The sequence below is a fragment of the Bos grunniens genome, chromosome 15 (assembly GCF_055505025.1).
Source record: "Bos grunniens cultivar Pamir isolate PY7600 chromosome 15, Bosgru_T2T1.0, whole genome shotgun sequence".
In the NCBI taxonomy this organism is placed as follows: domain Eukaryota; kingdom Metazoa; phylum Chordata; class Mammalia; order Artiodactyla; family Bovidae; genus Bos; species Bos grunniens.
Genome location: NC_141179.1, coordinates 62,335,450 through 62,351,359, shown reverse-complemented (window position 1 = coordinate 62,351,359; position 15,910 = coordinate 62,335,450). Strand labels below are relative to the sequence as shown.

General features: G+C 36.0%; 1 protein-coding gene across 5 annotated transcripts in view; it reads left to right on the top strand.

Annotated features, from left to right (window-relative positions):
• DCDC1 (doublecortin domain containing 1) overlaps positions 1–15,910 on the top strand; it is a 472,274-nt gene that overhangs the window by 329,239 nt on the left and 127,125 nt on the right. The gene's annotated exons all lie outside the window — the stretch shown is intronic.

The window sequence follows — 15,910 nt, the reverse complement described above, 5'->3', positions numbered from 1 at the left end:
GATATCATTTATATTGACCTTTGAGTTGGCAGATAGATGTAATAAATTTTATTTCTGCTGGAGAATCGGAAATGCGACAGGAAGAGAATTCAAATTCCTTCCCATTGAGGGAAGTTTAGAGGAACAATTCTTCCCTCTCACTTTCAGCATCGTCAGATACAAAATCTTTAACATCTGTTTTATTCTTCATAACGTATATGACTAGAGGCAGGCCTGACTCAGCCATCAGTCCAAACAGAGGGTAAACTGAAAGCATGTTGACTTATTACACAGTGCCATGAACAAATACTTTTTAATATAAATTAATCCCCAACCAAGCCCTTTAGTTTGTTACAGTTTTAGATTCAGACAGGCAGGACTCCCTAGTGATACAGAGATTTCACTAATCACTTCCAGAACCTTGTACAAAAATTCCATTCAGTAGAAAGACCCAAGCTCAAAATAAGAAATTTAACTTTATGGGGAAAGCAAAACCTTATATGTTTATTTCATTAAGAAGAAAACATCAAATAGGCTTATCACAGTATGACTTGTAGTTTCTGTATTCCAAATTTTCTGTTTCATTTACAAACCCAGGTCTTTATTATGGTCTTTATGAATTTAACTATCTCTAATTTATCTTGCTGTGAGTAAATAATGAAAACAGAAATGCTTTAAACACTACTAAAAAATTAGTACACACAGATATGAAATTACAGTAAAGATGGTGGGCCGGGCATCAGCCACTCTATTTAGCGTGTTTGATAGGGAGTGTGTAGTGAGGAGAACTATAAATGATACTGACAATATGGGTCTGAACATTTCAAGAAGACACTTATTCTGCTCCTAAGGACCTTGAAACTTTTTTAGACCTATAGGACAAATGTAAAATTGGACCAATAGAAAAAGCATTTGGATAATACAAAAATGTATTATTAAAACAATCTAATAGTTTTATGCATCTATATTTTAAAAAACTTGTTTTGGTTTCTGCTTGAGAGACTTTTAGGAACTAAAAGTTGTTTTAACAATTTTTATGTGTTGGAAAAGAGAGCTTTGTTATACATCATTCTCTTGTCCAAAATCTGAGATAATGAATGTTCTATTTTAAATAATGTGTATCATTTTTTATTGGTTTTTATACTAATTCCCTGCTTTGGATTGTAAGGGAGTAAACAATGGTGTCTCCCAGATCCGCCATTCCATATCTCAGGAGTAATCATGAGTGCAATTTTCTATAAGATTGAGATGAGAATCCTGTTGGCAGTATGTAGCTATGGTTCAGTCCTGAATCCTGGAAACTTTAATTCAGGTGCATTGTGGGCACATAAAATTTGAGTTCAAATGCTTTTAAGAAGTCATGCCACTTTGTCGTTTGACACTAATTTTCAACCCAGCATGCTTTAGCAATGACTGAAATTAGTTCCAAGTGAATTACAGCTAAGCTATTTTCTACCATCTACAAGAAATTTTTTATGCCAACTGAGTCAAGAGAGGTTTTGAAATTTCCTTTAGTATGTGTTGGGGTATGGGGCTCATCAGTGTAGATAATCAAGTGTCCTGATTGTACACATCATTGAAATGTCACTGCTTTTTTACTAATGTTGCTGCTAATGTTTTACTAATGTTGCTTCAGTCGTGTCCGACTCTGTGTAACCCCTGAGATGGCAGCCCACTAGGCTCCCCCGTCCCTGGGATTCTCCAGGCAAAAAACTGGAGTGGGTTGCCATTTCCTTCTCCAATGCAGGAAAGTGAAAAGTGAAAGTGAAGTCGCTCAGTCGTGTCCAACTCTTAGCGACCCCGTGGACTGCCGCCTACCAGGCTCCTCCGTCCATGGGATTTTCCAGGCAAGAGTACCGGAGTGGGGTGCCATTGCCTTCTCCATTACTAATGTTGTTCAACCCCAGTTATATTCTTATTGGTCAGAAGAAACACTCCTTGCAATTCTCTGCTTTCTTTCCAAGTCATCAACAAGTATTATTTCTGTGGATCCCATGAAATAGACATTGATCCATTGGAAACTGGACTATGAAGCAAATAATTTCCTTCATGATAATAATGAATTACCATTAAATATGTCTTCTATCTGCCAAATTAGAAAAAAGTGTTCTTTGGGAAGAAGTATGTACCATAATTCAACCTTGTGTCCTTAACACAAGGTGGAGACTTGAATTTTTAGGAGAATTGGAGGCAGATTCTTTAGGCAACATGACTATGAAGAGATACATCATTTGACCATAAGGAAAAGAAGTTTCTAGGCCTTGCATGTGTTCTAATTCACTTCAGTTGTGTCTGACTCTGCAATCCTAAGGACTGTACGTAGTCTGCCAGGCTCCTCTGTCCATGGGACTCTCCAGGCAAGAATACTGGAGTAGGTTGCCATGCCCTCTTCCAGGAGATCTTCTCAATCCAGGTATTGAACCTGTGCCTCTCACGTCTCCTGCATTGACAGGCAGGTTGTTCACCACTAACGCCACCTGGGAAGCCCTTCTAGGCTTAAATAAAATTAAATCTTGAACAAATGAGGGGTAGTTTTCATGGACTAATTTGAATATTTTGAATTTTCAAGTCATTTCTTTTAGTCTTTAAAATGAAACGGATTCATAGTGGATAAAGATTTGATTTGCCCTCTGCATTTCATAAAGGGTACAAATGATGTTGGTTTAGTTAAAAGCATATAAAAGCAATTACATAGTGATAGAAAATATATGAAGTATGTAATATAATTTAAGGTACCAAAATCAAAGTGTAAGGATCAAAACATAGTGAAATATATAGTACTATGTTGCTGTAGAAAAAATTCAAGGGCAGCTCCATAGAGTCGCTGTGCTTCAAAGATTAAACATAATAAGATGAATATCAAGTGAATTAAGAAAGTTCCTCAAAATGGCTTTTTCTTAAGGAATATTTTCCCCATCAAAAAGTCTCATACTTTGGTGAAAAATTCAACATTTATTTATGAAGATAGTCTTCCTTTAACGTTTAAAATCTTCCATCATGTTAATTTACATGCTTTAAAACTATACCGATAAAGTGGTTGAAGTAAATAAATAAGTCATAAAAAGCACATCAAAGTAGTTATGACGAGACAGCCAGATGGCAGAGAATTGCAGTACTTGCTGTAATTTTATCAAAATTACTATTGTCATGGCATGTTAGTTTTCATAAGAATTTGTACAGTCGCTGATCTCATACAGACAAATTAATTTCAGGTTCTCTCATGTGTAGTCACATAACAGCTATACTTGAGCACGCACAAAAGAAAATTAAATAATCATAGTCACATAAACTTGAAAAGCAGCACAATATCTTAAGTTTACTATTCCATAACGTCTTGGGATCAGTGATCATTTCTGTTATGTTAGACTCAAATTGATCTACAGCAGTACAGCCATTATGTACTTTCTGCTGTGTTTAGTCTTCATTATATAAAGGTACCATGTCATGTATTCTATTAGTGAAGAATTGTTATTAAGGCAGTAATGTTGTAATTCCTACATTTATGGCCTTTCTTCAAGTTTCATTCTTTTATCTCTTTTATGTCTAAAGGAATAACAGAGCTTTTGATGCTTCCTTTAAAGATAAATGCAGATATGAATTCTCAGCAATTAATGAGCTTAAATATTTGAATTAAAAATGTTTATTGCAGGTTTCAAACGTTCTCCTTCTTTTCTTTGTCCTGGAATTATGAAAAGAACGCCTGATACTGCACATTATACAAATCTCTTCTGTTCATATTCAACCAACACTTTCAATTGTAAAGGTCTCTTCCTAAAGTCATTTAAAAAATTTTTTTATTTTATTTTTTCCTGGTATTTTTTTTCTAAAGTTATTTAATTTTTGTTTTCTCATTTTATAGCCCAAGTTCTTTCTAACATGCCCTGTTCCATTGTGTATCAGATTTAGTGCATAATTGATACACACTAGGCCTCAGTATCTTCAACTATGATTTGGATGTCTACCTGCTGTATTTACTTCATAGATACTGGAGGTTGGGATGAGAACTTCATTAAAGTAACTTTTCATTTTTATGACTTTAAAATTGAAAGGATAACATTTTCACTAGTTATTTCCTTGATCTTAGACAACTCATTCAAGCAAATATAAACTATATTATCTGGCAAAATGATAGCAGTCATAAATATCTTAGGAAAAGTGTCATTAAATATTTAAATTCTTCATTCTTTTTTTCCACCAAAAATGTGCTATATTCCACTTTATGGGTTTGCCTCTAAAGAAAAAGATTTGCTTAACTCATGGAATTTTAGTTATCCATGCTCAAGTGCTTTGTGGTCTTCAGTGTATATATAGCTTTTATTCATAATAATATTAAGAGTAATATATGTCTAGGGATTTCAAACGTGTAAAATTTATTTCTTGAAATAAATAAACCGTAGGTTTTTTTTCTTATGGAAAAAATGTTATTCATTTTAGAATGATCATGGCTTTGAAAAATTTGAGTTAGCACTTAATCTATTGCTTTCTCTCAGTAGACGGGATAGGAACTTAACATGTCTTTCTTTGGGGAGAGGTTATAACAGGAGTGCCCATGGAAACAATGGTCTGTGTGTGTTCTACTGTAGTCTCAAAGACTATTTTTCTCTTTAAGATCATGTTAATTCTCAAATGTTTTCATTGAAATTAGTATAGATAACATAGTTAATACTCAGAATTATGAAGATTTTACATATGGTAAAATGTAACTTAGTTATATTACTAAGTTATAGTTTTAAAAATTGTGTTATACTGGAAATTTATGGCAAAGAAGTTAATGGGAATGGAGATAAACATATTCATTATGTAGCATTATTAATGCTAATAAAGGCATAGAAACAAGGTGTCTGATCATAGGGGCATTGCTAAGTAGATTACATTTCATCTGTGAAATATTATGAAATGTTAGATATTTTTTCCAAAGTGTTTTTAATACCATGGGAATTTGCTTATGCTATAATTTTAATTGATAATAATGAAATATAAAATGTATATACATATCATCTCAATATGTAAAAATAATCTAGAAATTATCATTTAAAAAAGACTGAATGAGAACTTGTGGTGAAAGTGTTTGGGGACTCTAGGGCTGTGCAGTTTCCTCAGTGATTCCTTATGTGTTTTCTGTGTTTTCCTAGTATTTTATAATGAACATGTTGTTTTTTTCTTTTTATAATGCAGGGAAAAAGAATAAGTGGAAAAAAGGGCACATAACACAAAATTTAAAATATGGCATGTTTTTCAACCCCACCATATAATTATTTTTATTTTTGAATTTTGTTATAGTACTTTTATGTTATAATATTTATTTTTACATATCTTTATTCTCTAAGATTTTGAGTGTGAGTTCAGGACCTATATCCTTTGTTCTTGACATAGAACTGTAGATAATAGTTGCTTAGTACCTTTCTACTGAATGGATGTATGACATTCCGTAAGGATACATATTTTTATATAGTTGAAATTCGTGTGCCTACTACTTCTGTTTTGCTTTTTCTACTTACTTTGATCAGAATGCTTTTATATGACTTCACGTAAACTTAAAATGATAAATTTTTAATGTTATAGTACCTTATAGGATTAAAAATCATCCTAAATATGGATATTTAGGTTATTTCCCATTCTTGTTTCTATGAACAAAACTTCAGTGAGTATTCTCATCCGTTTACCTTTCTACTTTTCAAAAACTACTTCTTATGGTAATTCCTAGAGCATTAATTTTTATAATACTTGTTATGTTTGCCCTATCCCATTACCTATCAGTGGGCTTATCAGAGGCACAGCGGTAAAGAATCTGTCTGCCAATGTAGGACAACTGGCTTAGATTCGTGGATCGGGAAGATTATCTAGAGGACGAAATGGCAACCCGCTCCAATATACTTGCCTGGAATATTTCGTGGACAGAGAATCCTGGCAGGCCACAATCCATGGGGTCGCAAAAGAATTGGACACCACTTAGTGACTAAACAACACCAAATTACTTGTTGGTAATGGAACCAACAGTGGATGAGTATACTGATTGCTTCCCCCAAATTTATCTAAATTGAACATTTTATTATTTTTTAAATTGAAATTGTAGTTGATTTATAATATTCTGCTAATTTCTGCTTAAATTGAGCATTTCAGATTCAGGTCTCTTTGTTACATTTAATGGACATTTGAGAAAACTTAGGTTGCCTGAAAGTGTGTTTATTTGACTGTGACTTCCCATGCACTAGTTTTCTAGTTGTTTTATTTATGTGAATAATCTTTTTATATCCTGTGCCCATTTGGAATTTTTGAAATTTTTAAAAATACATTTGAATACACTAATTATACATTAATTGGTATGTTATTTGTATGTTCTATTTGATGCAGATAATTTTTCTGACATGTGGTTGTCCTTTAATTTTGCTATTTTTCAATATACAAGAGTTAAAAAGCTGATATATTCTAATCCACTGATTTTTTTCCCCTCAGGTGATTGCCTTGTTGCTGAAAATGATCAGCATTTTCCAATAAATGCAATGACATTCTTTGTCGACATTGTACGAACATGGCTCACTTGTAAATTGATTATTATAAAGTATGTAATTATGTGTTGCTAGCTTAGGTATTTAGGCTAATTGTTTCCTCTTTGAATTTTCTTTCTGTGTGTCTCCTTTTTCTTCTGCCCTGCCCTTCCTTCTGCTCTTACTTTTCTTTCACTTATTGTCTTTCTTGCTGCTCCTTGTTCCACCGTAGCCTTTGATTTCCCATGATGAAATTGAGACAGCAGCCAATTACCATATTGCGACTCTTCATATCCTACTGCGATCTATTTGTTTAAATTCCTGAAAAATCTCAAGCCTTTGTTTTAATCAGAAATCAATTCAGGTATTATACATATATGCATATACATGGATATATGTGTGTATTTTATTTTGAGGAAAAAAAACAATTCCAATGATAACTTCTTTGTCCATAATTATAAACTAAGGCAGTGACTTGGCTTGCATCTGGACCCTGGACATGAAACTGAAGACTAGATTGCCTCCCTGTCATGCAATTACCTCCATTCTTGGGACCAAGTCTATTGTTTATGGATCTTGATCCTTCCTTAAAGTAGAGCCTTTGCTGTGTGGCACTGATGAGCTCATGCTACCTTTTGGATTCTCACATTCTGAGTAAGCTAAGGAGGCTTGAGAGCTTGTGATGGATGAATGTTAAAATCTAAAATGTCTCTGTTTGCCTTTTATAACATCATTCATCCAGTTTTTCATCTAGTCATTTTTGGGTCCCTCTCATGAGTCTAGCACTGGGTCAAACAAGTATGTTTAGAAGAAAACATGTTTCCTGCCCTTGAGGTACTTATAGTCTAATTTGGGAGATAAAATGTATATATACATTGAAAAAGAATAAAAACTACATTAGATGAACTTGTTACTAGAGGCTGCAGGCTGCAGATTTATATGCCTTAGAATTTAACATTAGGGGAAAAAGCTAGAGTAAGTTTTGTGGTTTGAATTGTGTCCCAAAATTATATGTTCAATTTCTAACTTCCAGTACCTGTGAATGTGACTTTATTTGGAAATAATCATTGCAAATGTAATCAGGTTTAGATGAAAGTGGAAGTCACTCAGTCGTGTCCGACTCTTTGCGACCCCATGGGCTGTAGCCTGCCGGGCTCCTCTATCCATGGAATTCTCCAGGTAAGAATACTGGAGTAGGTAGCCATTCCATTCTCCAGGGGATCTTCCCAACCCAGGGATTGAGCCTGCATCTCCTGCATTACAGGCAGATTCTTTACCATCTGAGCCACCAGGAAAGCCCAATTTGTCATACTTGATTTGTGTGGGCTCTTAGAGCCCAGTATGGCTGGTATCCTTCTAGGAGGAGAAGAGGCAGAGACACAGATACACAGAGATGGAAGCAGAGACTCAGGTACTGGAGCTGCAGGTCAAGGAACGCCAGGTATTGCTGGCAAACCATCAGATGCCAGGAAGTGACAAGAAAGGACTCTTCCCTACAGGTTTCAGAAGGAGAATGAGCCAGCTGACACTTTGATTTCAGACGTCTGGCCTCTCTAACTGTGAAACCATAAGTTTACGTTGTTTTAAGCCACTCAAGAGATGGATATGAGATTGTGATCTGAATAAAAGGTGGGATTTGGATTGACAAATAAAGGGGGCTCCATGGTGGGGGAAAACCTCACTAGCAAGGGTAGGAATAAATATATGGGGAAAAGGCCTGAGTGATTGCCTCTGAGACTAGTGCAAGATAAATGGAACAGTAGAGTAGATCCAGGTGGTGGAAGGCCTTCAATAACATGGTGAAGAATTGATCCATTTTATTCCCTCACTCATACAGTCAATATTTACTACTTACTTACTGCACATCTAGTTTGTAACAGGGAGTTACTTTGGCTCCCGAACAGGAGGCTGTTGGAAAACATTTTTTATGCTTTTATTTATATATTCTCACCCCTGAGTTTTTAGAAATTGGTTATTTTTGATAGATAATACATTCACCTGTTGCAAAAATAAAAGTTTCAAATAGATATAGAGTAACAAGTTTTCTATCACTGTCCCCTACCTTCCCTATTGGGCCACACCCATACCCACCAAAAAACTACTCCTATAAGTTACTGTGGATCTTTTCAGAGGTTTTTTATTTTTTCCTAATGCATAAACACAGAGAAATGTACATATATACCTCATTCCCTTTGCACAAGTGGTAATATTCCAAATACTGTTTGTACCTTGCTGCAATTATTTTACTTAATAATATGTTTGAGATTTTTCTGCATCAGTTAAAACAATGTGCTCCTTCAGTTTTTTGATGTGTACATTTTCATTATGTGGGTGTACCACAATTTAGGTTGCTTTCATCTAGATTGTTTCTACCATTGCTTTTAAAAATCACAAAAAATGAAGCATATGTTATTTGTTGCTTATATAAAATATTATTTTAATAATTTAGTAAGAAAAGAAAGGTTTTTTAACCATCAGTAAATAAGATAACTACTTAAAATACTTTTCTATTTTTTGCTAATCATTTTTTGTGCTTTTCATGTATATCTATATTATACATGCCATGTTATTATGAGTACATGTATATGTTAATGAATAAATACATATACACATTTTAGGATATATATACATTTTTTAAGTCACAGGACTATACAAACAATTTCTGGACTAGGGTATAATGTGCAAATTCTATGACATAACTATTCTGGTTCATCTCCCAGTATTTCTTCTACACTCAACCAGACAGAACAACTTAGAGAAAATTAACTTGCTCGGTTCAGTTCAGTTCAGTTCATTTCAGTTGCTCAGTCGTGTCCGATCTTTGTGACCCCATGAACTGCAGCACTCCAGGCCTCCCTGTCCATCACCAACTCCCGGAGTTCACCCAAACTCATGTGTATCGAGTTAGTGATACCAAGTAGTTCCTAAATTGTATGCATATTAGAATCACTTAGGAGTCCTTTAAATATTTCAAAACCCAGGACCCCTCAGACAATTAAATCTGAATATATGGAGGTGGGACACAGGCATTGCTTTATTTATAGTTCTCCAATTTCAATTGTTCCCCAATGGTTTCAATTGCTGGTGATTCTGGGCACCACTAACATAAGCCTTGGTGTTTCAAGCCCAGGGACCTTTGCATATTCTGCCCCTCCCACTGTCCTGGTCCACTGAACGAATTCCTGTTCTTTGTTAAAGGCCCAATTCCAATGCCCATCATATGATTTTGTATCTATCACTGCATTAAACATTATATGATGAAAAACATGGTAAACACAGTGATTTAGCCCAAATGTTTAAAGGCAACCTTAAAATCTGAGAATTAATGGAAAAAAAATACATTCCTCTCATGTCATCTGAAGGAAATGTAACACTTTTTTCTGACACCGGCTATCCCCTTTTCACCACTGAACTGAGGGATCGAAAGGACCCACCATTTATTGAGCGTGTTCCATGCCGCACACCCATTGTCTCCTTTAATCATTATTGCCACTCTTTAAAGGAGTAAACTGAGGCTCATAGGTCTTTCAGCTAAAAAGTGACAGAAATGGGATTAAAATCTAACACTTCTTTCCACTGTGCTTCAATTTGTTTTTCCTTGAAAAAACAACAACATCTAGATTCAATTTGCCACAGTAAAAGATGCTTAATAACAGGAAGGGTTTTTTAGATGAGCATATCATTTTAACTTTTGCTTGCATAGTAGACAGTTAATAACTTAGATGTTCTCAATCAGTTAATATTTTCAGAACTGTTTGGGCTTGCTTTTAAATTTCTACCACTAAAGCCTCCAAGTGCCCTTTGCTGCTGCTGCTGCTGCTGCTGTCGCTTCAGTCATGTCCGACTCTGTACGGCCCCATAGATGGCAGCCCACCAGGCTCTCCCGTCCCTGGGATTCTCCAGGCAAGAACGCTAGAGCGGGTTGCCATTTCCTTCTCCAATGCAGGAAAGTGAGAAGTGAAGTGAAGTCACTCAGTCGTGTCCCACTCTGAGCGACCCCATGGACTGCAGCCTACCAGGCTCCTCTGCCCATGGGATTTTCCAGGCAAGAGTACTGGAGTGGGGTGCCATTGCCTTCTCCGCCAAGTGACCTTTACAGACATACAATTGGCTTCACTTACCTGGAAACCCATTTCTACTTTAACTTTGACTGCGGCATTGTTTAAAACATATTACAGATAACCATTTCTCCCGAATACTGACATCACAAAGCATATGACCAAGGATGTCTGCATCCGTCTGTCCAAACTGCTTCACTCATATCCTTGGAATAACAATCCCTTCCCCAAAGGTTCTGCAATTATCTCTTCATTAGGGTTCAGGCATACAGAAGTCATTTAAGAAGACAAAACCCATACATATGGCAAGAAAAATATGGCTCTCACATATGATCAGATGGGCTTTTGCTCTCAGGAAACCATCAGAAAGAGATAAGATCAACAAGAGAAAAGGAAAATTAAGCAAATAACAACATAAGCAGCTGGACTTTCGAAACAGAAGAGCAGCTGATGAGTAGGGGGAGAGGAAAAATGAAGCATCTCAGTGATAACCCATTATTACTGAGAAACAATTTTTAGTATGACTAAAGTCTGTTTAACAGTATGTAGGGAATTTAACTACATTATGGAAAAAAACAAAAGGACATTCCCGGAATCCTAAATATAGCTAATATTTAGGATGAAGAAAAGGAGAATGTAAGATGCTTTTTAAGCTTTGGGATAATGAATGAAATTTAAATCTCAGTTGAGGATCACCTAGAGCATAGATTTAACGTATATTGATGGGTAGAAGATAAATGTTAATATGTCAGTCTCTCTTAAAAGCAGTGCTTGTGTAAAACCAAATACTACCAATTCAATTCCTATTGTTGTGCCTCATCTGATAAGTTGATGATCATGAAGCATTAGAGTGAGGGCAGTGATTTTTAAACATTATGGAATAAAAATGACTAGCACATTGTAAAATAAATAAATTTAGCAGCAGGCTTTTAAGCTGGTTTTGAGTAAAGTGATATGTTACTGCTGAGGAAAAAATTGCCTTAAACTTACTATCTTAGTCCATTTGGACTGCTGTGGCAAAATACCACAGACTGGGTAGTTTATAAACAACAGAAATATATTTCTCGCAGTTCTGGATCCCGGAAATCCAAGATCAGGGAGCCAGTGGGATGGAGTGAGGGCCCTCTTCTGGGTTTCGTACTTCACATTGTAGCCTCTGTGGGGTCTGTTTTCAGTTCAGTTCAGTCGCTTAGTTGTGTCCTACTCTTTGTGACCCCTAGACTGCAGCACTTCAGGCTTCCCTGTCTATCACCAACTCCCAGAGCTTGCTTGAACTCATGTCCATCGAGTTCATCTGTGTTATAAGAGCACATGCCCATCTCTTTTATAAGAGCAGTAATCCCACTCATGAGGGCTCTGCCTTCATGACCTAATGGACCCCACCTGCCAACACCTGATGCTATCAATGGGGGTCAGAATTTCAACATACCCGCTCCAGGTAAGACTCATATCTTCAAGTCTTATTAGTGGCTTAAAACAACAAACATTATGATCTAAGATAGTTTCTGAAGATGAGGAATCAAGAGGCATCTTAGCTGTTTGGTTCTATCTCAGGGTCTTTCATGAGGTTGTAGCCAAGTTGTCAGCCAGGGGTTCATTCTTCTAAGGTCAGAGTGGGACTGGAGGATCTGTCTCCAAGTTCACTTGTGTGGCGCTGGCAGTAAACCTCATTTTCTAGCCTCCTGGGCCTCTTGCTGGGGCTGTTTATTGTATTTCAGCTGACTTCCTCTAGGGTGAGTGATATGAAAGCAAACGAGAGAGAGAGAGAAAAGAGAGAACACATTTAAGACAGAATTCCAGTGTCTTTTATAACCTAACTTTAGAAGTCAAATATCATCACCTCTGCCATATTCTTTTCATTACAGAGACCAAACACAAAACAGTGAGGGAGGTGTATTAGCCAGCTCAGGGTTCCATAATACAATATCATGAACTTGGTGACTTAAATAACATAAATTAATTTTCTCACATTATGGAAACTAGAATTTCAAGATCAAGGTGCTGGAAAGTTCAATTTCTGGTTAAGGTTTTTCTCCTGACTTACTCACTTTTCACTCTGTCTTCACATGGTCTTTCCTCTATGTGCATGTGGAGAAAGAGAGAGAGACAGACAGACAGACAGATATCTGGTGTCTCTTCCTCTTCTTATAAGGACACTAGTCCTGTTGAATTAGGGCTCTACCCTTACTACCTATTTAACCTTAATTACCTCCTTAGCAGCCCCATCTCCCAGTACAGTCACAGGGCTTTAGTATATGAATTTTGAGGAGGAAACAATTCAGTCTATAACAGAAGGGAACTATACAAAGAGGTAAATACCAAGAGGCAGAGATGTTGGGGGCTATCTTAGAGACTGCCTACCACAAGTCTGCTTCCCTTGTGGCTCAGCTGGTAAAGAATCCGTTTGTAATGTGGGAGACCTGGGTTCGATCCCTGGATTGCGAAGATCCCCTAGAGAAGGGAAAGGCTACCCACTCCAGTATTCTGGCCTGGAGAATTCCATAGACTATATAGTCCATGGAGTCGCAAAGAGTCAGACATGACTGAATGACTTTCACTCACTCACCACAAGCATACTGGTAATGTGTCTCTTGAACTGTTCGCTACCCTGATGTTTTTTGTGTCATTCAAACCAGACTCACCTAAACCTTTCCTGTTTGCAGTTACCTTTGGAGTTACTTTTGTATCACATTTTTTTGGGGTCTCATTTGCAGACAAAAATGAAAGCACCATCCTCACTGTTCTATCAGAATATGAAATGTAAGTGTATTATAAAATCACATGTATGTTCATGGTGTATATGTGTGTGTGTTTGGCCACCCTAAATAAATGTCCAGTTATGTGTAATACCAGTGAAAGTACAGTTTTAAAACAATACTGTCCTGACATTGTTTTCAATAATGTTCTCTTACTTTCTTGTGAATATAATCTACTATGTATATGGAAGTGCAGATAAAAACTCCAGACCTTTTATTTTTTATGGTAATATAATTAATACACTTTAAAAAAACAATATTTTCATGAGGCTATGAAAACTTTTAAGTTCTGAAGGGCTGTTTTCAAAGAAGTGTAACAACAAACTTTTACTGAACATATACTACATATATGTAGATTTGTCGCCCTAGGTTGGAAAGAGAGGGAAAGAATAAAGGTGGATAATCTCTTCTGGAGTTTTCCATTTGAGAACAATTTACTAAAATAAAAATGTGTCTTCACTTACAATGATTTTATTCTAGATGTTAAATGTTGAGAGAATCAAAATGCTTATTCTCTATATTCCTTTTTTGAATTGAAATATAGTTGATTTACAATATTATGTTAGTTTCAGGTGTATTATTCTCTATTTTCAACACTAAAAATATAGTTAGGAAAGAGGGATTGATAAAGAATATAAGAAAAATGTTCTACAAAAAGACAAACAGGGAACCAAGGGCAATATTGGGGAAATATCTGGTAGGTTTTCTTTTTTTACTCATTACTATGAAATATTTCAAACATGACAGAGGATGCAGTGATATAATGAGCACCTGTTGCTGATCATCCAGTTTTAATAAAAGGAAAGTAAAGTGAAGTTGCTCAATCGCATCTGACTCTTTGCGACCCCATGGACTGTAGCCTACCAGGCTCCTCCATCCGTGCAATTTTCCAGGCAATAGTACTGCAGTGAGTTGCCATTTCCTTCTCCAGCGGATCTTCCCGACCCACAGATCGAATCCAGGTCTCTTGTATTGCAGGCAGATGCTTTACCATCTGAACCACCAGGGAAGATTCTTTTAACCCTTTTCTGTGTTTGCTTCAGATTAATTTTTCAGAAATTGCAAGTTACTGATACATTTGGAAACCCCAGAGTACCTTTCCCTGGCCACATTTCCCCTTGCTGTTCTCCAGATAATACCCGTATTCTGAATTAGTCTTCATTATTCACACACATGGTTTTTTTTTTTTTCTTCTGTTTATTTATTTTACTTTACAATATTGTATTGGTTTTGCCATACCATGTTTTTATATTATTGTTCTATTAACAACATATAATATGGTTTTCATGTTTTTGATCTTTACATGAATAATCTGGACATATTATTTTGTTTCTTGCTTTCAGTGATTTTTTAAGATTTATCCATGGTTGTGTATTTATCTTTAATTGAATCTAATTTCTGTATGACTAGTGAGTATAGCACAATTTATTTATTCTCCTTTGCTATAATCAATTTTTCACCATTATGTTTGGTAATTTGCTTTCTTTGCTTAGTATTATGTTTTTGAGATTTATCCATGATGATGAGTATGAAACTAGCTTTTCAATATTATACTGCATAATATTACTAGGATGGTTGCTGTTTTATTTTTAATTTCTGCATAAAGTTATGAACAGTGAATATTCCTTGACATGTCCTATGGTGTGTAAATGCAAGAACTTCTCTAGGGTGCGTATATGGAAATGGAATTTCTATGAATAAAAAGCACAAATACTTCAACTTTATTTGGTTTTATCACACAGCTTTCTAAGGTAGTTCTGTCTATTTACGGTATGGGAGTGACATGTTGTCAGACTTGATTTTTGCCAATCTGGTGGACGTACAGTGGTACTTCATTGTTATTATTAATATTATTATTTTTTACCCTTTTTTGATTACTAGTGAAGTGGAGAGGGCTTCCCAGGTAGCTCAGTGGTAAAGAACTTCCCTGCCAGTGCAGGAGATACCAGGACATGTGAGTTCAATCCCTGGGTCAGGAAGATCCCCTGGAGGAGGAAATGGCAACTCACTCCAGTATTCTTGCCTGTAAAATCCCATGGAGAGAGGAGCCTGGCAGGTTGCAGTCCATGGTCACAAAGAGTCAGACATGGCTGAGCAACAGTGCATGCAGCACGCACATAGATTGAGGTGGTGTACTTATTCATATTTAATGGTCATGCTGGTTTTCTTTCCTGTAAATTGCTATCTATATTCTTACTCACTTTCTATTAAGTTATTTGACTTTTTCTTATTGATTGGTGGTAGTTATTTATGAATTTTATATGATAATCCTAACATGCTTCCCAAATATTTTTCCGCAAAATTGTTTCTTGTATCTTTCATTGAATCCATTTATCAATATTTTAATCTATGTCTTGTGCTGCTGCTGCTGCTGCTGCTGAGTCGCTTCAGTCGTGTCCGACTCTGTGCGACCCCATAGATGGCAGCCCACCAGGCTCTGCCGTCCCTGGGATTCTCAAGGCAAGAACACTGGAGTGGGTTGCCATTTCCTTCTCCAATGTCTTGTGCTAAATATCTATAAAAATTTTTTAAGTTTATATTAGTATATTTAGGTTTTAATCAAACTAGAATAGACGTGTATGTGTGTTTAAAACAATGAGGTAAGATCTTTTTTGTTTTATAATTGCAAATT